Here is a 24,470-nt window from a genome sequence, read left to right on the forward strand (position 1 = left end):
CAGGGGTGCTGAACAAAGGGCTTGTCGTAATTGCTGGAAAGCAACTTCACACTCATTTGACCAGGGAAGAGGAATCGGTGTGTCTTTTGTCAAAAGGGCTAACAATGGTTTAGCTATGTGTGAAAACCCCAATATCCATTGCCTACAGAAAGAAGCAAGACCCAAAAATGCACGCACATCCTTCTGTGTGGAAGGCACTGGCGTGTCCAAAATTGCTTGAATACGATCTGGTGTGAGTGCACGCCCCTCCTTAGACAAAAGGTGACCCAAATAAGTCACCTTTGGTCTACAGAATTGCAATTTCTTCCTCGACACTTTGTGATTGTGCGATGCCAAAAAGGAAAGCAAAGATAACGTACACTTCTCACACAGCTCAGGTGTGTCAGCCGCCAACAAGATGTCATCGACATATTGGATAAGGGCGACACCCTCAGGCAGAACAAAGGAATCCAATTGCCTTTTCAATGCTTGACTGTAAATACTAGGGCTCTCTGTATAACCCTGAGGAACTCTACAAAATCTATAAGACCTATTATTCAAAGTGAAGCCGAAAAGGTATCGGCTATCAGGGTGAATAGGAATCGAAAAGAAGGCATTTTTCAAATCAATAACTGAAAACGTGGTCGCCGTTGGCGGGACCAGAGTAAGTAACGTCGTGATATCAGAAACCACTGGATACTGAGGTATCACTATCTTATTCACTTCCCTTAAGTCAATGATAAAACGATAAACCCTAGTATCGGTATCTTTCTTCAAAATGGGTAAAATAGGACTATTGCAGACATTATAGGGAACTTCCTCCACTACTCCCACCTTAATCAAATCCTGCACAATCTGTATGAGTGCCTCCTCCCCCTCCTGGGAAATACGATACTGAGGGAGGCGTGGTAACACCGCACCCTCCTGGACACTAATGTGGACAGGCGGAATCACCATCTGTCCCACATCAGTATCCGAAGTGGCCCACAAAGAAAGAGGGAGGGACGCTAATGCAGCCTCCTCCGCAACCACACACATCCGTTCTGTCATAGGGTGATTATCGTTTAAGATCACTCGCACTCCAGTAGGGGAGCAGTGGATCGTGGCTCTGAAGTGCTTGAGCATATCAAGACCCATAATGTTGTCAGGCGTGTTCGGGGCAAGCAAAAACGGACAGGGTGCAGAAAAGTGGTCAACATGGAATGCAAGGGGTCGGGAAAGAGGGCTTCGAGAGAGTGTACCATCAAACCCTACCGATGTAACCATTAAGCCAGATGGGGGAGCCCTCGGAACCAATCGTTTGGACAGTGCACTGCGAGTAGCTCCTGTATCAACTAGGAACCGATCAGTGGGGGCGCTAGGTGGCGCTAAACCAAGAGGGCCGCACTGTAGTGAGGCTCCTGCCCGACCGGGCACTTTCACTATCCTGCAGTCTATCCTGACCGTCCAAACGGGTTTCAAACCTGCACCGTTCTGCCTGCGAGACCCTGCTGACTCCAGCGGTGCAAAGATCGCCCCGCCCGCGCTATCGGGCGCCACGATACTTGCTGCTGATCCTGAGGGCGGGGAGCTGACCCTGCCGGTGACTGGCGGCCTGCCGGCATCGGCCGGCTACGCAACACCGAGGCCCTGGGGTCTGACGCGGACTGTGGCGCGGCTGCTCGCGGAGGCCGCCGGGACCCGGGAGACGGAGCGTGTGCCTCCCGGCTGGGGCCCCGCCTGCTGGACAACTGGGCAGACGGACTGGGAGAGGCGAATGCCCTGGAGACCCTGGCCCGCTACTGACTACCACCCTGTGCTGCGGATGCTCGTGACTGCCGCTCCGGCCTGAGGGCGCTGTTGGAGCCGGGAGCGGTGCGGCCTGCCTCGCTGCGATCTGCCGGCCATCGCGACTCCCTGTGTCTGGACTGCCTCGCGCTCTGGGGGTGAGGACCGCTGCCCTACTGCTGCCTGAGAGCTGGGACAACGAGGGACGCCGAGGCTGCGCTGCTTGGGGCGCTCTATCGGCCTCCTCCTGTGGGCGCCTCCTCCGCGACCTGCGGACATTTTGGGGTTGCCACCACTGATATCGGACTAGCGCCAGCGCCATTCAACCAGCCTGGAGTACAGTGAATACAGCGGTGGGACGCTGCGTGACCTCCAGGTACGTGCCGAGTTCCTTCCCCCTACACTGTGGCCTGGGCGCGCAGGATCGGCACCCCAAATACTGCCACTACCGTGTGGGGGTTGCGCCGTGGCTCCTGGTTGTGGTTGTGGACCCGCCGCGGCATGTAGTTTTCGGCCTGTTGTCCTTTCCACTCACGCTGCTTACAGCCTAGCTCCCGCATTGTGGACGTGGGACACTGGAGGGGGAGCCTCCCCCACCCCTGCTGACGGTCCTTGAGCGGGACAGAACCGTGTGGCCTGTGAGTCAGGGGGGCGACCCCCACCATAACGTCCGCCTGCCGGCCGTTCGGGGCCCTGCCTGAGTTGCGGACTTTCCGTGCTTTCTGTGCTCCTCGAGACGCCCCCCCTCTTCCTCCTGTGTGTGGCTGATCCGGCCCTCTTGCTGTCCGCCGGGGGCCCGTTGTCCGAGCTCTATCTTCAGCTGGCATATAGCTGGGGAGCGCTTGTGGAGGGACCCCCCTCGCATCCCGGCCGGCCCTGCCCCCCCTCTGGGCTGTATCTAGGGGGGTGCGCTAGATTGACGGCGCCATGGGCCGCAACGACACTCGCCAGTCCAAGCTTCCATACGAGACCAAGAAACACCCCCCGCCGACGCCCGGCGCGGAGGGAGGCCCTCCTGTCTCTGAGGCCCCAGACGAGGACTGGAAATCCCTATTACTGGGCATGAAGCAAAGCCTATCGACCATTGACTCCAAAATTGATACCATGAATGCCCGATTGGATGGGGTCGTGGCTAAACTAGACCAGCACGACACCCGAATCCGGGAAGCGGAGGAGCGGATCTCTTCCCTGGAGGACGGGGCCACCTCCTCGGGCAAACAGATGGCGGCAATGGACAGACTCCTCAAAATCATCGCGGACAAGAATGAGGACCTTGAGGCCCGGTCCCGCCGCAATAACGTCCGCATTCTAGGCCTTGCGGAGTCCACCAATACTGGGAAAATGGAGGCCTTTGTCGAGAACCTTGTGATTGAGCTCTTTGGGAGGGACTCCTTCTCCCCACACCTCATCGTAGAACGGGCGCACAGATCCTTAGCCGCCCGTCCCCCCCCTGGGGCCCTTCCACGGCCTATCATCACGCGATTCCTCAACTATAGGGATAGAGACGCCGTCCTGCGCCGTGTGCGGGAGATTGGTTCAGTACGATACGGCAATGCGACCCTATCCGTCTTTCCCGATTTCACGGCGGCTGTGCAAGAGTCCCGACGCAAATTCGCAGGGGTTAAAAAGAAATTACAAGTCCAGGAAATTCCGTATGCCATGCTTTACCCTGCAAAACTGAAAGTATCACACCAAGGAAGGCAATTCTTTTTTCAACAACCGCAACACGTGGAAGACTTTCTTAAGCAACTCAAGACTGACACGACTCGCGAGAAGACGCCGCAGAGGCGCTCTAGATCGTCCTCGCCGATGGAGCAGCGGGACTGACCACACCTGTGGAGGCAATTTGGACACTGGGGTAGGACTCTGCTGACCTTGCCTGATCGTACTTCTGCAGACTCCGGTGAGGTATTCTCTACCATCACTCATGCTCGAACTGGTCGCTGTTACATGTTGTGCCCGGTCACCCACCTCCGTCCCACACTGAGAGGCCGGACTTGTCGTCTGGGTTCTCGTGGGTGAAAGAAGGGGGATGGGAGGCAGGTTGGGCGCCCCTAGTCATTGCCCCCCCGATGGGTGAGCCCCTTTGCTCCCCCCCCCTTAGCGGGGTAGGGGATGCTCTTCTACAGTTTTTACTTGTTGGGTTGGTATTGAGGGGGATGGGGAGGGAAGGGTGGGGTCATTATTCCCGGCTAGTTGGGGTTGCCGGTGTGGGTGGGCATATGTTTTGTTTTCATTTTCTCTTCGCTGCCTCACGTGTGGTGACCGTGCGGAAAGAGGAAGTTGGGGAAGATTCTTGGGGGGCCTTTTTTGGTTGCTACATTGACTGCTGTAAGATGTTGCATTATATGAACACATGTCAAGCTTTATTGGGTCTGGATCAATGGGAGACGTAGGCGACACAGGGCCAACACAGCCGCTTCAGCTGCTCTCCTGGAATGTGCGCGGGCTAAATGATCCGCGAAAGCGTAGACAGGTCTTGGGCTACCTAGACAGGCAGGGTGTTTCTATTGCCATGCTTCAGGAGACGCATTTGCGGCCTGGGGGGAGCCCGCCTTTCGCATCGCGCTGGGCTGCATGCAGGGTGTTCTCGTCTTACTCGACCTATGCTAGGGGTGTGACCATATTGGTGCGACGCAGCCTGGGGTTTATACCGGCGGGAACTATTGTGGGGCCTTGTGGCAGATACTGCATGTTATGGGGGAGACTACACTCTCACACAATACTGTTTGCTTGCTACTACGGCCCCAATGTGGACGACCCGGGGACGCTTCTGGACATGTGGGGGAAGATACAAACACTGGGCGTCTCTCACGTCGTCTTGGGAGGGGATTTCAATACTGCGCTTCAGCCCGCGATGGACAGGTCACACCCCCACCCGTCCCATTACACTCATACACAACGCACTTTAGTAAACATAACGGACGAGCATCGTCTGGTTGATGCGTGGCGACACCTTCACCCCTCACTTAGACAGGGTACACATCACTCTGCTGTGCATTCAACTTGGTCTCGCATCGACTACATATTCCTGTCAGCTGGCGTCGCCCCGTGGCTGGTCAAGGCGCGCCACCTGGCTAGTACATTTTCTGATCACTCCCCTGCATTATTGTCGCTGCTTATTCCCCTCGACGTCTCCCCCTACCTGAACTGGCGCCTCAACCCTGCGCACCTCACAGATTCGGCCTTTCTGGCGGAATTAGGAGAAGACATAACAGACTTCTTTAACCGCAATACTGACTCAGTCTCCAAATTCACTACGGTGTGGGAGGCTTTTAAAGTTACTGTGAGGGGGTGGTGCATGGTGGAGGGGTCCTCAAGTACCTGCGCGGTGAAGTGCGCAAACGGGAGACTGAGCTGCTGCTTCTAGAGAACGAGATGGCGCGGAGCGCGAATAATCGGGAGGTCGCAGCTCGTCTCAGAGAGAAACTGAATGAGTACACTGACGCTGCTGCTAAAGAATGCAAGTTCCTAGGGAAGCCTTATGTTGCGCGGACATATGGCGAGGGCGACAGACCCGGTAGGGCATTGGCCTGTGCGGTCCGGCCCCCTAGGTTCCGTAACTACGTGTCCTCCTTACTGGATGGGCGCGGGGTTCTGCAGAGAGACCTAGCGGCCCAGCTCCAAGTCCTTACTGACCATTACAAGGGGTTGTACACCTCCCACAGGACAACGCCGCTTGCACTGCATGAATACCTCGATGACACCGCAATAGCGTGGCTGGGTCCGTCCCAGCAGAAGTTCCTGCATCATGAACTGGAACTGGATGAGATAAAAGACGCGATAATGTCCATGAAGTCTGGCAAGGCGCCTGGCTCGGACGGCTTGCCGATAGACTTCTACAAGGCCTTCATCCATATCCTTGCCCCTGTATTGAAGCAGGTGTACTACTCCGCCCTTGAGGAGGGTATCTTGCCGGGGACGATGCGCGAGGCACTCATCACATCTCTGCTGAAGCCAGGTAAATCCCCAGAGCATTGTGACTCGTACAGGCCCCTCTCTTTGTTGAACACGGATAGTAAGATACTGGCGAAGGTGTTAGCCACGCGGCTTAACCTTCTGATGGAGCGTCTGGTCCTTCCTGACCAGGCCGGGTTCATCCCGAATCGGGCAACCTCCCACAATCTGCGCACTCTGCAGGCGGTGATGCAGGACATCGACCCTGGGTGCGAGGCCGCGGCGGTCTTCCTGGACGCCACTAAGGCGTTTGACTCCCTTGAGTGGGACTACCTCCTGGCCCTATTGGAACGGATGGGGGTACCCTTTAACTTCCTGGACTGGATCCGGTTGTTGTACCACCAGCCCCAGGCTGCGGTCCTGCTCAATGGGTCCCGCTCTGCTCCCTTCATTATTCGCAAAGGCACCCGTCAGGGGTGTCCACTCTCTCCAGTCCTATTTGCTATCGCTATAGAGCCGCTGGCGGCCAAGCTCCGACAGCATCACAAGCATCGATCCCTTATTTATCCGGAGCGCCAATTACTGATTGCATTATATGCGGATGATATGACGCTGTACGTCCATAAACCGCGAGAGAATCTTAACCCCCTGTTGCGCGAGGTGACTAAATTCGGCGCTATCGCGGGCATACAAATAAACTGGGCGAAGTCTGCTCTGTTCCCCTTGACCGACAACACTGCGCAGTTCCTCTTGGATTACCCTTTGGTGTGGGAGGCGGACGAGATAACATACCTGGGGGTGAGGGTGACCAGGAACTGGGATGCCCTTATCAGAGCGAACTATGGGACTGTCATGGACAAACTCTCTGACAAGATCACACAATGGATCCATCTCCGGCTGTCCATGGCGGGACGCATCTCTCTGATTAAGATGGTAGTACTTCCCAAATTGCTATATCTCTTTACCAATATACCATATAGCCCGGGGGCATGTTTTTTCCGGACCCTCAATTCCCAGTTGTCCCGTCTGATCTGGGGCGGGAAGCAGGCCAGGATCGGCCTACGTACACTTATGTTGCCCTCTCATCAGGGTGGGTTTGATGTTCCAAATTTTCGGAGATACTATGATTGCGCCCAGGGCCACTTTGCAGTTTACTGGTTCCATCCCCCCCCCTTCATGGCTCATCTGGCAGTGGAAGATGGGTTTATGAGACCTGAGCAACCATCCGGGTATCTATTCACAGAGGCTTGAATGGGGACTCGCGACCCCACCACGGTGGATTGCACGGTGCAGGCCTGGAAGCGTATGGCAGATTACATGGAGGTTAAATTCCTGTACTCTCCTCGTATGGTACTGGCGCACGACCCCAGACTCAGTGTGGCCCGCGAGGAGCTTGGTCGTAGGCTGCTCGTGCGGCTAGCAATACATACTTGGGGCGACCTATACCACCAGGGGAGCTTCCGCTCTGCGGCTCACTTTTTTGGGGACACTGTCCCTTCTGTAATGGACACCTTCCTTTACACTCGCCTTCGTCAGAGTGTCAGGGCTGTCACGCCTAACTTCCCGGATGAACCGGAAACCGTTGCACCCTTACATGCTCTGCTCCAGGCGACTGCCCCGGCACATGTGGTCTCGCTGTTATATAAACACGTGCAGGTGGCTCCTTCTCCCCCCCCTCTTAGGGCGCGGACCGAGTGGGACGGCGATCTGGGTGCTCCCATGTCGGATGACCAGTGGGAGGAAAGTTGCTCTCATACTACGGCTGTGACAGGTAATGCCCGCCTCCGCTTGGTTCACTTTAAATTCTTACATCGCCTTTATTTCACCCCTGCCAAATTGTTCCGTTTTGGACTCCGGGACAATGATCGCTGTCTGCGCTGCCGAGGTCCGGGCGCGGATTTCATGCACTTGGCATGGTCATGCCGGGCGGCGGCTACGTACTGGACTGCTGTGTTCGCGGCCCTTTCCGTGATGGTCGGGGTGGATGTTGCGCCCTGCCCTATGATTGCCCTTTTGGGCCGCTCCTGTCCCGCATTAAAGGCGCATCGGAAATTTTTTGTGCTGGGACTCCTGCTGGCTAAACGCCATGTGGCTTGCAGATGGGGATGAGGGCGAGCGCCCAAGTTCAAGCTCTGGTTGGCCGAGATGTCAACCTGGCAGGAACACCTTCACAACTATGCTGGCCTCTTGCCTCACAAATCCCGTCCTAAAGACTTATGGGGACCCCTTATTGCATACCTCTTGCGGCCTCAGGGCTCGGTCGGGGTGGGGGGGGAGCTGCGGGGGTACCCAGTGGGAGATGGCCCACCTGCTGCGCGCTGCACTGCTCCTGCCCCCGCTGCGGCCCAGGGTTGATAGTTCTCCGCACCTTATTTGCTCTTTCCCTTCCAGCGCATGCCACACATAAAGGTTCCAGACGCGCCCTGCTTGGTTACACGCTCTCTGGGTCCTTACACACCACACGCCGGGCACCGGGTGGGGGTGGGTGTTACTTCCTACGACTCCACTGGGCCCTTGGTGGGGAGGCCCTAGATCCCTGATGGCTCATACAGCAGGACATTCTAGCGAGTAGCACCAAGTTTTGCTCCCTGATTCGTTCACGCTAAACCCTCCCAGTGCAGCTGAGCGGCTAGCCGGGGCGGAGCTGCGCTGAGCGCGGGATTCTCACTGCAGTGGGACGCGCGGTGCCGCGGCTCTGCGCTGCAATGTCCTTTATGCCACATACTGTGTATGGTGGACACATTCTGGGAGGGTACCGATGCTGGTTGTGGTTCAAGTTGGTTAATATGGATAATCGAAACCTCAAATACTTCCTGTGGACTTCACATTGCTATGCAACTACGCCTCACCGTACATGTAGACAACTTGAGTTCCTATACCGCTGCCGGCCCTTTAAGGGTTGTAGGCGTTTGAGCTGTGTAACATAGTCGGTACTAGCCAGATAATGTTTCCTGCTTTGATATTGAAATGTCGCTACCGGCCTGGCTTTCCCAGGATGTAGGTAACAAGGTGTGTAGTGCTTGATTATGATCAATAAAGGTTTTCCCAAAAAAAAAAAAAAACAAATCTAGGAACCGATCAGTAGAACCCAAAACATTTGCTGAAACATACAACCTTCTGATCAACCGGCACTTCAACTGATTCCAACCCCCATCCATCGCAATCCTACGCATGCTGTGAGTCATAGTACCCAGAACGGTCATTCCCAGACATCTGATACTGATTTCGCCGGTCAAATACATTAGGTCTATCTCGTTGCTGCACGTTAGGCTCAAAGCGAGCACGATCATTAGAATTCCCCCTGAAATTCGAAAAGCCCCCTCTACCTCTCAGTGGTCCCCGACCACGTCCCTGACGAGATGCATATAATACCGGACAATCTCTAGCCCAATGACCCGACTGTTTACAATACGCACATTGATTCCTATTAACATTTGACCGACCCGAAGGGGGACCATAGAATCCTCCTCTACCTCTTTCTACACCCCGACGAGGCGGACCATATACTTGTGCTAACATCACCTTAGTTTTCAAATCTTTCGATTTCTTCTCCTCATTCCCCTTCGCTTCTTGTTCCTGACGCTCATAATACTGAGCCATAGTCAGGAGGGATGCCGGAGACGAAGTGGACCAAGAACTTTCACTCGCTTTTAAACGAGCTGCTATTCCCGGTAATAAATTCGCCACATATTTATCAACAAAAAGATGTCGACCTGTATCATCCGTAAGCGACTGACCGCTGAAATCATGGAATGTCTCCTCAAAGCGTGTAAAGAAATCTGAAACTGATTCATCGACCTTCTGTTTACATGAGGCTAACATATTCCAGTCAATCTTTTTAGGGGGAATGATTGTTTTCAATTTAGTCAAGATAGCAGCAGGAAGGTCTAAAATAATCTGCAGTGGTTTTTGCGCGGGTTTTCTCTCCCTATCCTCATCCTCAATCTCGGACCACTTAGCCTTAAAAGCGGGAACATCATCCACCTTCCGCACAGATCTCCACATATCCGGTGGTAAAATGAGCCCAAAGAACAAATCTATATCCGCTAAAGTCATAGTACAAGAATTCAAGGCCCCTTCGACCTCTTCATAAAAGGCCGCTGGATTCTTGCGGGGGTCAGGCAATGCATTCTTTAATGCCATAACATCAGCCCTATGCCAGGGAGTATAAACCCAATTATACACAAAATATCCCTTAGCATCGGGGGAAGAAATATCTGAATTATTTCCCGCTCCTTTAGGAGGAACATACAAAGGTGCCGCCTCTCGCATCGGTTTAGCATGCACTAGTTCACTCTCATCTGAATGGGAGGTAGATGATTGGTCGCCGCCGATATGTGAATCCAATTGCTCCTTTTCCCCTGCCTGCAGGCGCGCTCTCTTTAAGTTCAAACGCCGCGTCCCGCAATGTAAACAGCCGTCGGACCGCATCAGGTACCTTAGAGGGAGAAAAAACACCGTTACGTAATGCTTTAGAATCTGATACTACATCATCAGGCTCGAAAACATCTGAATATTTCCGAAAGGCAGCAATCACGTCATGAGAAAAAGTTTCAAGAAAATACAGCTGCTCTTTATCCCGCCAATGTTCCAAAGATTCCAATAATTCAGAAAGAGATAGCTTGTTCTTAAGCGCACGAAGAGAAATTTTCCGAAGCTCACCCATACGCTCAGTTGATAACATGGACCGCGTGTCTACCTTATCCGAAACCGATCCAGAATCCTGTGATCTCGGGGCAGACGCGCCAACATAAGGGGGCGGAGAACGATCTAATAAATAAAAATCATCTTCAAGATTAGTAAGGACAGGATAGAGTGGCTGGCGGACAGCATATTGACCCGAGACTTGCAACCTACGCTCTTTCTCTTGTCTCTCCGCCAGTTCTCTTTCTTCCCGACGCTTCGCTTCCTGCGCTCTCACATGATCATTTTTCCGTTGCTCTTTATCAAACAGCGCTTTCTCACGTTTCTCTCGCTTACGCACTTCCTTCAACCATAACCGTACACATTCAAACATGTCTTGCCGAGCACGCCGTTTACACATACACTGTTCCACATACTCAATCTTTCGCATATCAAACGATCCATACAAAGGCCATCGTAACTCAGGATCCTTTTTAGTGTATTTCCTCCACACTGTGCTGTACATTATAGAGGAAAGACCATGCTTCACATACATGTCCCTATTAGGAGTCCCCTCTGGGGGGGCTGGAGCAGATTCCTCGAGATTTAACCGGTTTCCAAAGCAGCAGCACCACTTACGGAGTGCGCTAAAAGCAGGCATGCTCAAAAATAATGCAAAATATGCAGTATTATCAAAAAAATGGCACTTAAACTTTGCGCCGTTCAAATTTACACAACTCCGGAGAAATATCTCCACATTACCTGCCTATATGTGTTGCAACACATATATTCTCACAGTAATCAATACAAAATATGACCGGTCATCACAAATCAAACTCAAATAGCAAACCCAGGCTTCAAAACTCGGAGCAAGTACCGTACAACGGTTCTTACCAATCAAGAGTGTCCATATTCCAACTGCCAAGTTCCAAAATTCGCCCAAACGGCTGTCGCGGCAAACCGACAGAAGAGGTCTCAGTCGAGGACCGGCGCCACCCAGAAGGTCAGTTCGGAAGGGAAGGAAGAAAACCTCGGGATACCAGGGCTAAAACCGCCGCTGGCAGTGATCACATCCCCGGCCAAATTCCTCACCTTCGTCATGACCAATCCTTCGAGCATCCGAGTCGCCGATGAGCCCCACGTGACGGGCGCCAATTGATGTGTACAGGCCCCAGCTAGGCCCGCAGAATACAAGGGTTTGCTCTCCTGTAACGAAAACTAGAAGGAAGTTGGCACGGAAACTGCAAATACAAAGACAAAGTTTATTAACCCTTAAGGGTGGTCCTACAACCTATACAACACTCTTCAGTATTGCATAGAGTAGCACAAAGAACTTGCGTACACAGTCCCCTTTTATACACAACAGAGGGGCTCATAAGTGGGTGGATACAACATGAAGCAAAGAGTATTACCTTTTATGGACATTTTCGATACAGAATCAATATGTGGGCGGGGTAAGCAATGCCCTGAGCCCGCGAAAACATGGTCAAGCAAGGACTAACTGATAACAGATGTGGTCAAGTCTGGGCATGCGCCAGACGGACAAAGGAGCTATTTATAGACTGTTACTAGGCAGATTACAAGAGCAACTAACATGAAGATAGGACTCTTCTCGTGCAGAGCACGTGGAGACACGACAATACAAAATGGAGTCCAGACATTAGTCAACATAAGAAGAGAAACTTGTTCTAAGGAAGGGGAATTCATGTCTTTAGTGAATGCTTAATCAGATCGCTGTTTTAGTTTTCAACATACCAGCCAGGACAGAAAGTGTGGGTGTTGGAGCCTGTGGCCCCAGCAGCTCTCCAGGACAAGTGGAGTGGACCCCACACTAATGTTGAACCGAAGGGAGAGGTTACTTATTTAGTAGACCTAGGAACTCCCAGGAGTCCCCACCGGGTTCTCCATGTCAACAGGCTAAAGCCATATGTGGACAGGGCTGACATGGGCTTGCTCATGGCAACCGATGAGGGACAGGAGGAAGAGAGTGACCCACTCCCTGACCTCTTCTCACAGAACCCTGATGATGGGTCAGTTGATGGTGTAGCCTTGGCAGGCAGCCTCACTGCCCAGCAACAAGCTGATTGCAGACAGGTGCTCAATCCGTTCAGACACATGTTTTCACTGACTCCAAGTCAGACTACCTGGTGCACTCATAAAGTGGACACTGGGGACAGTCTGCATATTAAAAATAAGGTTTATAGGCCCTGACCATGTCAGGGACTGTATCAGGACAGAAGTCCAGAAAATGTTGGATTTGGGTGTTATTGAACCCTCAGATAGCCCTTGGGCTAGTCAAGTGGTCCTTGTGCCAAAACCTCACACCAGTGGTGGAAAAAGAGAGATGAGGTTGTGTGTGGACTGCAGGGGTCTCAATGCGGTCACTAGGACTGATGCCCATCCAATGCCAAGGGCAGATGAGCTTATAGATACGTTGGCCTCAGCCAAGTACCTTAGCACATTTGACTTGACAGCTGGCTACTGGCAGATCAGACTAGCTGATGTAAAGCCAAAGACAGCATTTTCTACCCATAGTGGGCACTATCAATTTGTGGTAATGCCCTTTGGTTTGAAGAATGCAGCTGCCACTTTCCAAAGGTTGGTGAATACAGTTCTCACAGGTCTGGAAGCCTTTAGTGCAGCATATCTAGATGATATTGCTGTCTTTAGCTCCACCTGGGAGGATCACCTGGTCCACCTAAGGAATGTTTTGGAGGCCCTGCAAAAGCAGGCCTAACTATCAAGGCTACTAAGTGCCAGATAGGGCAGAGTCAGGTTGTGTACCTGGGCCACCTTGTAGGTGGAGGCCAGGTTCAACCATTGCAGAGCAAAATCCAGACCATATTGGACTGGATTGCTCCAACTACCCAGACTCAGGTGAGAGCCTTCTTGGGCCTGATTGGGTACTATAGGAGATTTGTCAAAGGGTATGGATCAATAGTGACACCCTTGAATGACATAACTTCTAAGAAAAATGCCCAAAAAGGTGCAGTGGACAGCTAGCTGTCAAAAGGCAATTGATGATCTGAAGCAGGCCATGTGTACTGCTCCCATTCTGCAGAGTCCTGACTACTCCAAAAAGTTCATTGTTCAAACTGATGCATCTGAATTGGGGGTTGGGGCTGTACTGTCACAATTGAATGAAGAAGGTCAGGATCAGCCAATAACTTTCATAAGCAGAAGGTTGACCCCTAGAGAGAAAGGTTGGTCAGCCATTGAGAGGGAGGCCTTTGCTGTGGTTTGGGCTCTAAAGAAGTTGAGGCCATACTTGTTTGGTACTCACTTCCATGTTCAGACAGACCATAAGCCCTTCTTATGGCTAAAACAAATAAAGGGTGAAAACCCCAAACTGCGTAGGTGGTCCATTTCCCTACAGGGGATGGACTTTACAGTGGAACATAGACCTGGGAGTAACCATGCCAATGCAGATGGACTCTCTAGGTATTTCCACTTAGAACATGAAGACTCAACTGGTCAAGGTTAGTTTAATGTCCCTGCGTTTGGGTTGGGGGGGGGGTTGTGTAGGAGAGTAGGATCTGCTTCACGTGGGTACCCCCACTTTTTGCTGGTGTTTCACTGTTTTTCGACCTTAGTCTGGCTGTGGCCTTGCTAATCAGGACCCTAGCCTAGCTGCTTCTTCTCCAAAATGGTTTCCATGTACATTAGGTAAATATATAATTTGATTCTGAAGTGCCTTATAAGCCCCTAGCATATGGTATACTATGTACCTAGGGCATAGGTACCTCAGTGGCCTACAAGGGGCTGCAGCATATATTATGCCACCCCTGGGAAGCACACCAAAATGACACCACAGGTCTGCTACTGCAACCTGGGTAAGGGTGTGCTTGCACCCCTTACTGTAGTATAGGCTACCTATACCACTACCCTATACAGACACATATAAACCTATAAGCCACTCCTATGGCAGGCCTTGACAATCCTGAGTGCTTGGTTTTATGTGAGAGGGTGCCCAAGCATGAGCTGAGCCCCTCTACAGCTTTCGGAAATACTTACTTATGGCTGTTCTGTGATACATGAACTTATATATGTGAGTTAGCGCACACCAAATATATAATGACGGATGACAATTAATACAATTAATACAATTCCAGACATGAAGCGAATTTATAAAAATTGTTTCTTTCAAAAATCTTTGGCTGATTGTTTAATAGATTGCAGTTCTAAGAGTTAAAGCTCATGTTGTTTCTTCGTACATTGAGATTGAAAATTTGAGCTGACACCCTCACGTACTCATTATCACAAGCCAATGACATTTATTCACTCATACAAGATGCACCGTCCTTTAATGCTCAAACTGGTTCCGTGTCACAACAGATTCGTCAACTCGAATTTGTCACTCGCAGGGCCCTGAGCCAAAGACTACACGCTTCTACACTTATCCAGTACCACAAAGTGCAACGTATTCCACGTGGACTACGCTTGCCCATTAAACCACTGTTATACAAATTCCAATTCAATAAAGTTTTCATGGAGAAATGGCAGGCTGTGCTTAATAAATGCTCACTTGACCTTATCTTACTACTCATTGAAGAACTTGCTCGAACAATTTGAGAACTCGATGAAGAAATTGTTTCTCTAAAATCTGATCTTTCAACACGCTGCGAGGCTGACTACTGGAAATTGACCCTGGATGACATCAATAACAAACTCGACACCTATGGCAAAGAATTGCAAGAGCGCAAATTACGTAAGTTTCGGCGAGACACAATAGATTATAAACTGAATGAGGTTTACACCTGGGCGGAAGTATATGCCCGCAGAAGACCGTTCCAAAAACCCAATACCTTATCTCAGGAATCTGTTGTTTCAGACCGTGAGCTTGAAACTACACGCATACCAGTCTCACTTCCAGATGAGATACCAACCACAAGTTCTCAACCTTTGGCTAAGGACTCAACCTCTTCTTTTTTAGCCAGCGGCCCATCCTCCAGTCGACCACCAGACCCAAAAAAATCAGGAGGAGTAACAGAAAAAGAATCAGAAGCCCGGAACTTAAGGAGCAAAGGCAAACACTTACCATAAACATTTCGTCTGTCACTTTATCTCCAGCACAGGAAAAAGTTCTGGACAAAGGCATGTCCTTTGTACCTGTCTACCATACCAATCCTCTTGATGTAGAGGTCTCGGTTTTCAAATTCATGAGAAACTTGAGATTGAAACATTTCTTCTGTAACATAGTACCTTCTCAAGACGCTATTGACGGACAAACAGAGGACCTTGGTTCAGAAATGCAACGATTCAAACCTAAAAGCACCTTCATGCCACCAGTATCTCACAAAATTCTTGACTCGTTTGAAACGCTTATTCGTAGTGACCTCACTAAATTGAAATTCCGTCCACCTTTTTCCACCAATCTGAAAAAACACGAAGTTGCCATCATCAACAAATTAGCCAAGGATGACAGACTTACATTTCAACCCGCAGATAAGGGCGGTGCCCTGGTCATTATGGACCGTGCATTTTATGAACAGAAAGTCTGTCTTCACCTGCAAGATACCACCACCTACATAAAACTTGACAAAGATCCTACCACTCTACTTCAAAACACCTTGGCCCAGATTCTTGATCAAGCGGAAAAAATGGCTTGGATTACCCAAAAAATCCGGAGTTTCCTGACTGTGTCTCACCCCAGACGGCCTAAACTCTACATGCTCCCGAAGATACACAAAAATCTTCAAGATCCGCCATTTAGACCTATCGTTTCTGGGTGCGATTCTATTTTCATGCCTGCGGGCCAATTGGTTGATCATTTCCTCCAAATATTCGTACAGACGTAGAAAAGTTTCATTAAGGATACCACTCATTTTTTAACCCTCCTCAGTGAAGTCAACAACAATTTCTCAGAGTCATGGCTGCTTTGCACGATTGATGTTACATCTTTATACACATCGATTCCACTAACCGAGGGCATTCAAGCCAGTGAATGGGCCCTACTTCAACTACCAGAAATTGCCACAGAAAAAGTTTTTGTCCTTGAGCTCCTCACTTTGTCTCCAACATAGCTATCTACAATGGAAAGACGACTTCTACCTTCAGATAAGCGGTAAATCAATGGGTTTTTCTGGCGTACCTGCCTACGCTAATGTGTTTATGGCCAAGTTGGAACATGATCATATCTTTTCCAACGCCACATGGAGCGACAACCTAGTATTCTATGTAAGATTCATTGATGATATCTTTTTGATTTGGCGGAGTTCTGAAATTTCATTGATTCAACAAATTGCTGAATTGAATCTCAAAAACCCACGCATTCAGTTCACGCATAATATTAGCATTGAAAGCTTGCCGTTTCTTGATGTATTGATCACTAAAAAATCCAACACTTTGTCCACGTCAGTCTACTCCAAACCGACTGATAGAAATAACCTCTTGTTGCATTCTAGCTTTCATCCACCTTCTCTCATCTGCAACTTGCCGTACTCCCAGCTCATAAGGATTAAGAGAATTGTCTCTGACAGCCAACATCTGGATTTAGCGCTCCAAACACAAGTCACCAAATTCAAAGAGCGGGGTTACCCCCAGACTGTCCTTGAGTCTGCTATATCTAGAACTCTCACCAAAACACGGTCAGAACTCCTTTCTCCTGCAGTGAAAAGCGCCCACAATCGTCATGTTTTTGTATCCACATTTTCCACCAGTTCCCGACGCATTCGTCAAATCATCAAAAACAGATGGGACATTTTAAAACATGAACCAGATTTCAATGGGCTGTTCTCCACAGATCCATTATTTGCATACACTCGCTGCAGAAACATTAAAGATATGCTTTCATCTAGCTCTACAGTAAATTCTGATCAGTTTAAAGGCATGTCACAATTGTGTCAATTGTCACAATGTCATTACTGGTAACTCTATTCACCACCCACGCTCAGGTAAAACCATCAACCTTAGATTCACTGGCACTTGTGACAGTACTAATGTCATTTACACCATCAAATGTCCATGTGGCCTATTGTATGTTGGCAAAACTTCACGCAAAGTGAAAGTCAGGATTTCTGAACACAAAAGTTTAATCCGCACTAAAAGCCTCAAATCTCACCTAACCACACATTGGTTAAAACACCATCACACCATTGCACAATTGAGATACACCATTCTTGAAATTATGCCCTGCAAAACGCAAGTCAACACTGAGAGGTTATTAGCGCAGAGAGAAGTTTGGTGGACCAAGTTCTTACAAACCTTGTTACCTCATGGTCTCAATGACAAATTAGAAATGCAATGCTTTTTATAATGTCTTTGGCCGCCAGTGCGCCACATTCTTCCCCTCAGATTGTACGTCTTTTTCAGTCCGAGCAATTCAACATTCTCTCTCTTTTGATCAGTTACGTCTTTCTTTTCTTGCCACCAGTCATGTTATTCCCACCATCACACAATTCACACTATTCTCTTGCTTTTACGTCTGGTGACATCCCATGTTTTTTCTCTTTGTCCCCTTTCTTCACACAGCTTTCGTCTCTACTTTGATAGTTTCTCATCCGTTCTTCTTACTATTTCTTTTTATCACCTATTGTGAGTCCCTTTTCAGTCTGTCGTTATTACCCATCTTTACCTTTTGTGACCTTGATCTTTGAGTCTGTCCTGTCTTTTTCCTTTTTTTATATGTCCCTCTGCCAATAGCAGTAGTTTTTACTGTTTTTATTTTCCCACCATCTGGTTTCTTATTTTTTGGTCCTTATTTCTATGTGCCTCTATATTTGTGCTTCTGTCTTCTTCCAGTTACATTGCGTTGTTTGATCTATCTTATCTTGCTCCCATCGAGTCCTTCTTCTTTATTTACATTTCGTTTTCATGCCCATTAGCACTAACATCTCGCTGTCATTCAGGTCACTTTTTTTTTTTTTTGGTGTCATTTCATTACACCCCTTTCTCACCATCGAGGACACTGTTCATTTGGACACCACTGGTCTAATGGCGTTATACTTTTACACACTTTCTTCCGTTTTCATTGCTTTATCAGCCTTTCGCACTTCGTTGTGTGCACATCTCTTGGTTCTCGTTTTAGTTTGTTTCCAGGCCACGCAGTCCTCTCTCTATCTCTATGCTCACTGTACGGCATCATGTTACGCTGTGTGTGTCGCTTTTATTCACGTACACATACGCGAGTGGTTGCTTCTCCCCGGTTCTGGTTCGCAGCGGTCCCAGTTATCCAGTTTGACACAACGGCTCATTGGTAAGTTTCTCTCCGTTTCCCCAGTCATTTTCGTTCGCGTTTGCCCATGAACACAATGGCAACAGTTTGCGCTTTCTGTTTCTCATTTCAGCTTTTGCTACACTAGACGTACGCGGCATACTCTTGTTCAGGTACCTTCTTTGTCTTCCCTCAGCATGCATCCTTTGCCTCACTTGTGTTTCTATTTTCATTTTTTCCTGTACTTTTTCATACTTTCGCGTCATTTGTTTTCAGAGTAGTGACATTTTTGCCACGCTGGTTCTTAGTGCTCAACTATTTCCTGACCAGTTACCTTTGGACATTGCTTTCAGTAAGTCCTCTTTATTACATTACCCTCTGTAACCTCTTTGTCTCCCTTTACTTGGGCTTCAACCGTGCACTTTCTGTGTTTTAGCGTCTCATACTTTGAAGCATCCCTTTCTCCTGACTGACACTGCGAACTTCCTTGTTTAAAGGAATAGTTCTCTTCGTTTCTTCATATGCAGTAAGAGTCCATTGAGCTTTCTGGGAGTAATAATTTAATTTTTATTGTGTTTCACAGCATTCATGCATGCTTGACTATCATTATCGTTTATTAGATATTTTTCACGAATATTTTACCAGTACACTTCTTTCAGTCACTGTTGTCACTTTTTGCACAATTTTAACCTTTCACGCATTTTCCACCAGTGTGTGTGTGTGTTCGTTGTTTACCCATACGTTTAATGCGTGACCCTATTTCTTTTCATTCTTATGCACTGCGCATGTTGAATTGACTTGGTTTGATACAGACCAGCGGTTTCTTCCTGTTGTCCCACCCACAATGCATCTTGTATTGGTGTTTGTAATTGCGATTAAGACATTTTCAAATTGTTATGTGTTACAATCAAATTTCTTTTTTTCACAGCCGCCCCTGAAGAAGGGATGTTTTCATCCCGAAATGCATTGGGCACTCCTTCATGAATTGACGTCTAACTTTATTGCTACTGTGCAGTTTACACATTTGAATGTATTCTTGCTTGCAATGTTATTCCAACATTGCCGTTTTGTGCAATTCTTCTGTTCTTTTTGATCGATTTATAAAAATTGTTTCTTTCAAAAACCTTTGGCTGATTGTTTAATAGATTGCAGCTCTAAAGAGTAAAGCTCATGTTGTTTCTTCGTACATTGAGATTGATAATTTGACACACTTGTCTGCTTTAGTTTTTCTGCTGTGCACTCAGTACACTGGTGTCAGTTCACCAGCAGTTCATTTGTTCTGTGATACAACCATACCATAATCTCTTAAGTGCATAATAACCTCGCGGTAAATGCTAACTTTGGAATGGCTGCATCAAAACATGTCGTGTTTGGTGTCAAACGCTTTGGAATACTACCCCCCGCCAATTCTGGTGGCGGGGGTAGCATTCCACCCTTCTAGAGGGAGAGACATGTTCACACTGGCTAAACCCTAGAACTAGTGGACAGCATATATCAGGCCACCTTCTCACAATGGTCATTCACTGGTGACGCAGCCCTTCTGGCTGGCCCCTGACCCACTGGTTCTTCCACTGGGGACTCTTTCCTCCTCTCACCCCTCAATCTGGACTTCTGCACCTTCCACTTAGGAGTGGTACTGCCAGACACCAGAACTGATGGAGGCCTGCTTACAGACACTCCCAGTTCACTAGACACTAGGAAATCCCCCTCAACGGGCGGCCCCTCAGGACAGCCTAGGCTCCCCACCTGGTGTTCTCTTAAAGAACCATCCAGGCTCCGAGACTGGGTTTCGGGCACCTTGGGACACCCAGCCCCACACTCACTCCTTCTCCACTGAGACAGGACGTGAGTCCCTACACCCCTCCCACTACAAAGGGACATAGCTGGGCTACACTGAACCTCTTCCCCCACTCTGGGCGGGAAGATACCTGAACCACTCTCCTTAGGATCACCCCCAAATGCCTCTCCAGACCCTCTGGAATCCACCAAAAGGTCTGCCTCCAATGTGAGCTCCCTGTGGTCAGAGAAGTCACTCTCCAACAGGTGTTGGCATAGCTCTGGAAAACAGGGACTTACAATATGCTCTCTCACAATTGGATCACACAGCCCCCTACAAGGGTTAACCCAACTATCCTTCAACTCACCATCCAGTGCCTCGCACACGTACTCCACCTAACTCTCCTGAGATTGGCAAGACAGTATCTGACTGTCTGTCATTCAACCTACACTCTTCTGGGCAGTCTTCACATTCACACACCAGGACTTCAACCATGGGGGAACCCCTCTCCTGCACCTCTCATCTAGAGTCAGTAGAGTGTCCCTCCCGCCGCTAGGACTATGAAGCCCTGTGCCAGTTCCCCAATCTATCCCAGGGACACTGAGCACCACTGGAGCTACCTCATATCCTTGAACCTCCTGGTGTAAATTAACCCCCTCCTTCAAGTCAGGCGCCACATCTCTGGGTGTGTGTACTACTCTCTCAGCATTAGAAAATTCAATTTTGCTGCCACCATCTGAGCTGGATTCCTCCTCCAACTCAGCAAAGCACAATCTCTGAGCTACACACATTTCTTGTTGCTGGGTTGAGACACTCATGGCCTCAAGCCTCTCGAGCTCCAAATCAAGCTCCCCTCATACTCAACTCATGCTCAAACTGTATTCTCATTTCCTCTAGGTCTAATTTCCTAATTTGCAATTCCAATTCCAACTGCTTATTTAACTTGAGTTTCATCAGCTCCATTTCGTGCATCCTACACTCTTTTCTATCTGCCAACTCCTCTGGAGACAGGCTTCTGGCAGAAACACTGCTACCCGCTGGGGAAGGGGTTCTCCTTCCTCTTGGATCCACTGGCCCTTCCAGCTGCTCCTCTGCATTATCACCATCATTGGCATCCCTTGCTTCTACCCAGGCCATCAGCGCCTTGTAGAACTCTGGCTTATTTTTGCACCCAGTAGTGGAAACATTGAATTTCTGGCAGAAGAACTTCAGCTGTTTTACTTTGTAGCTTTCCAGTTTCTCTTCTTCCCACTCCCACTCATCATCACCAGAGACTACAGATTCTGCTCTCTCCATCATGATCAAACTTGGCAGTACTCAAAAAACTAGAAAGTCCCAAAAAGAAATCTACCAACAAGTATGTGGTCGCGTTTTGGTCTGCACTCACTAGTAGTGTTCACCAATCACTGTATATGAGTCACAAATGCAAGTCCAGAATCCTCACTGCTGACCACCAACGTTAGACTTGGGGTCTCTAGTTGGCACAGGTATGCACTTGTGACAAATAGGGACCCTCGCCACTAGTCAGGGTAAGGGGGTACACTCCTAAAATAACCCCTGCTCACCCCCTTGGTAGCTTGGCACGAGCAGACAGGCTTATCTCAGAGGCAGTGTGTAAAGCATTTGTGAACACATACAGTAATCAAGTGACAACACTACAGATGGACACCACACAGGTTTTAAATCAAAAATAAGTATTCTTTATATAGATTTACCACAAGACCATAAACAACAAAAATCCACAATACTGTTACTTTAAGATGGTAGAATTTAGCTTAGTTCTCTTTAGTTATTAAATGCAGCACTTTAAGTCAATGTACCTTTTAGATGCGACACGCAGGGCAACGAAAGTGTTGCAATGATGTTGATGCGATGAAAGTTTTGGTGCAAAGAAATAAAGACGTGAAGATCTTCAAGATGTGGCACGCTTCTCCGATGTTGCGAAAAGACTCGATTCGATGCGTCAGCTGCAGCGGCGACACCACTCTACGCAATGCGACGACAGTGGATTTGGCGTCGACACACTTCTCCGACGTTGCGAGTCGCTTCCGCTCGAGGCGACAACTGCAGCGGCGACACATTTTATGCGATGCGATGACCACAGCTCCGATGGCGGCCCGCTTCTCAGTGGATGCGAGGTGCTTTTTTTGATGCGGCTCCGTTGAATGGCGAAAACAAGTAGTTACCAGTCTCTGATGGCAGCGGATTATTAAAAGCCCGATTACGCTAAACAAATGGAACACGCGAACGCTAGACTAACCGACTAGTTGGGAAGGATTTGAAATCGTAGGCTCCAGGCACTAGCTGATTGAATCATCTTTTGGACATAAAGCAGGCCAAGACCACACGTGTATAGTTATTCTCAAGAATACATGGGTCCTGATGAGAACCTCATAATGTCAGAGGTTTGAAACGCGTAGACCAGTCGACCAGTCGGTCCTTTACACACTCCACACAAAAGTCTTGCCCTTGATGTCTTTTTTTGGGTTTGAAGTGTTTACTAAGAAAATAAATGTCTTAAAAAGTCTGACACGGATAAATAATCTGTGTCCAAAAGGGAGTAGTTGTTTAAGGACCTTTCAGTTTAGTAGAGTATGAGTCAGCTTTTTGGTATGAATGGATTGGCCAAGTATGGTAGATGATTGAATGTTTAAACTTTCTAGGGTGCGGTTTAATGTATTGTATTGTCATTTATATTGAATATATAAGTTTGTATTAGGTACGTTTGTCTTTATCACACAATAAAAGAATGTGTAATAAACAAAAAACTTTTTGAAGAATAGGCAATTCATAAAGCCCCATTTTTTGTGTTTCAATTCATGAAAGTGTATAAAAATATTGTGTTATTTAAACTAAATCCAGGTAGGACTAGGTGTTTTGTTCTTTAGTATTTCCGGCTCAGTTCTGCTGGTCTTTTGAGCCAAAGCCCAGTTTTGGTTTGTAGCTTGACTATATGCTGGCAGTGAAATTGTGGTTCATAGGGACCGGAGGCAGATCCTTCTCTTTTTTAGGGCCATCCACTTGGAATAAACTGCCTCCTGAACTTCAGGCCATCCCATCTATCCCCATGTTCAGAAATAAACTAAAGACATGACTTTTTAATTTAGGTTAAACCTGCTTTGGGTCCCCGATGTTGTAATTATAGAAGTGCTGAGCGCCAGGACACTCTCCGGAGTAACAGTGCACTATACAAATGCCCTTTCATTTATTCATTCATAGCTGGCCTGAAACTGGAACATTCATCATCCATATTTTCATGTGTTCATGAATATAACATGATATTTCTACATCCTGGGAAAGATAGCTACTGGAAAAAGTGGGGATTAATTTGGTACTGAGAATTGATAAGACAAATAATAGTGCTAGGCCAAAAGGATAACTGGCAGTATTTGTGAAGATCTCGAAGTTATGATATTGTCCAATTACTCGATGTAAGTAATTCCTTGAGTGCAATGAGTGTGTAGAGTCCATGGCTATATGTACCCATAAATGTAGTTTAATTTCACTGCCACTCTCTGCACAAGAGGACACGGGGTGACATATTATGAGCCTATCATGAATTTAACAAATGATTTCTTTACAGCTTAGGTGGCTTTGTTTGTCAGGGGAGCTTTAAACGAAACTGCCATCAGATGTACAGTGGATTTTGGATTTGGGTGAACTCTATGGATTAAGTGGCAATCCCTTTGATAATGGCAAACACAGAAAAAACTGCACAGTGCCCCAGAGATGGAAAAAGGCTGTGGTGAAAGCCCTATTGAAAAAACCAGGACTGGATCCATCCAATTTGACCAACTTCAGGCCTATTTCACTTCTGCCTAGTTTTTCTAAAATTGCAGAAAAGTTGGTCAACCGTCAGCTCTCTTACCATCTTGAGTCTAACCACCTGCTAGGAGACTCCCAGACTGGTTTACGCCCCGGCCATGGAACAGACACTGCCCTGCTGGCAGTAGTGGAGGAGGCAAGGAGCACTCTGGATACAGGAGGGTCAGTGGCAGTGATCCTCTTGGACTTGAGTGCTGCCTTTGACACCGTGAGTCATCAGGTGCTCCTCCAACGTCTGTCAGAGGTAGGTGTCTCAGGGACGGCCCTGAAATGGTTGGAATCTTTTCTTTCTGACCGTTTCTACCAAGTCTGGGAAGGGTCAGAGCAATCTGCCCTTATCCCTCTTCAATGTGGAGTCCCGCAGGGCTCATCATTGAGCCCTACCTTATTTAATATATATATGACTCCACTTGAAAGAGTGGTCGCCCCCTCGGGGGTGAAGATCATCAG

This window comes from Triturus cristatus, chromosome 7 (assembly GCF_964204655.1).
Source record: "Triturus cristatus chromosome 7, aTriCri1.1, whole genome shotgun sequence".
NCBI lineage: Eukaryota > Metazoa > Chordata > Amphibia > Caudata > Salamandridae > Triturus > Triturus cristatus.